Below are 1,714 nucleotides of genomic sequence, written 5' to 3' on the forward strand. Positions count from 1 at the left end.
ACAGCAGTCTGGGGTCTGGGAGACAGGACGGTCATCCCGTCAGTCGATTGAGACCTGAAGTGAACCACTTATGCTGTTGAAGTGAAAGGATTACATAGTTAGTTAGGTAACCATTGGTAAACTGTTAGTCATTACATATCATTAGTTAGTGTGTCAACATCTGCGAATACAATGTATCTGTATAAAACAATATCTCTGAGGAGTTGTAATCATGCAGTTTATCAATCCAGACCTTTAATACAGATTATCAATCCAGACTTTTAATACAGATTATCAATCCAGACATTTAATACAGATTATCAATCCAGACCTGTAATACAGATTATCAATCCAGACCTGTAATACAGATTATCAATCCAGACCTGTAATACAGATTATCAATCCAGACCTGTAATACAGATTATCAATCCAGACTTTTAATACAGATTATCAATCCAGACCTGTAATACAGATGATCAATCCAGACCTGTAATACAGATTATCAATCCAGACCTGTAATGCAGATTATCAATCCAGACCATCAGGTCTACTACATGTGTTTAGTTATCTTTCAAACTGTAATGATTATCAATCCAGACCTTTAGTTATCTTTAACAAACTATGTGATCATGTCTATACAGAGTTTATTAGCAGACCTTCAAGTCTTACCATAGACATCCCTTAGAGTTGTTGTGTCAGGTGGCCACTCAGGATAGAGAGGACAGGATATCCTGTTGCATTGCTTGTTTTTGTTTTTTCTTCTTCTTTTTTTATTTAACCTTTATTTAACCTTTATTTAACCTTTATTAACTTTTATTGAACCTTTAATTTACAAGGCAAGTCAGTTAAGAACCAATTCTTATTTACAATGGCGGCCTATCCCGGCCAAACCCGGACAACACTGGAGTTATAGACACTCACACCTGGGGACAGTCTAGATGGACACTCTGGCACAAAGAACATGGTTAAACAGCCACACTGGTTACAGATGTTGGGGCATTACACAGGCAATGTGTAACGTTGAAATAAGCCTCTAACATATTCTGGTGTACTTAGCAGTATCACTGTATATTTTTTGAGAAAAGGCAAAAAAAAAAATCCTTAAACATTTAAAAAGTCATTTTATTGTATTCTTTTTTGGTTCCGTAAAACATTTGTCACCAATGACTGATATCAAAACACTTTTATGGTGGGAGACTGTGTTCTAACCTGCTGGCTGTGTGTGTGTGTGTATGTATGTAGATTGGTAGTTAAGTGAAGGATGAAAGATGATGATGACCATGCATCAGTAAATGTATGTAGGTACAGGTGTGTGTGGGGGGTAATGCAGATGGCCTCTGAACGTAAGCAAACGTGTGTGTGTGTGTATGTTTGTTCGCCTGTGCAAACATTGTATGGTCATGTCTAAACGTTCATGTCTGTTTTTTTACCTTTATTTAACTAGGCAAGTCAGTTAATAAGAACACAATCTTATTTTCAATGACAGCCTAGGAACAGCTGGTTAACTGCCTGTTTCAGGGGCAGAACAACACATTTTTACCTTTTCAGCTCTGGGATTCGATCTTGCAACCTTTCGGTTACTAGTCCAACGCTCTACCTACTAGGCTACTTGCCGTGTGTTCATGTCTGTGTTTTCATGTCTGTATGTTCATATCTGTGTTTTCATGTCTGTATGTTCATGTCTGTGTGTTCATTTCTGTGTGTTCATGTCTGTGTGTTCATTTCTGTGTGTTCA

This window comes from Oncorhynchus nerka, linkage group LG27, assembly GCF_034236695.1.
Source record: "Oncorhynchus nerka isolate Pitt River linkage group LG27, Oner_Uvic_2.0, whole genome shotgun sequence".
Taxonomy (NCBI): Eukaryota; Metazoa; Chordata; class Actinopteri; order Salmoniformes; family Salmonidae; genus Oncorhynchus; species Oncorhynchus nerka.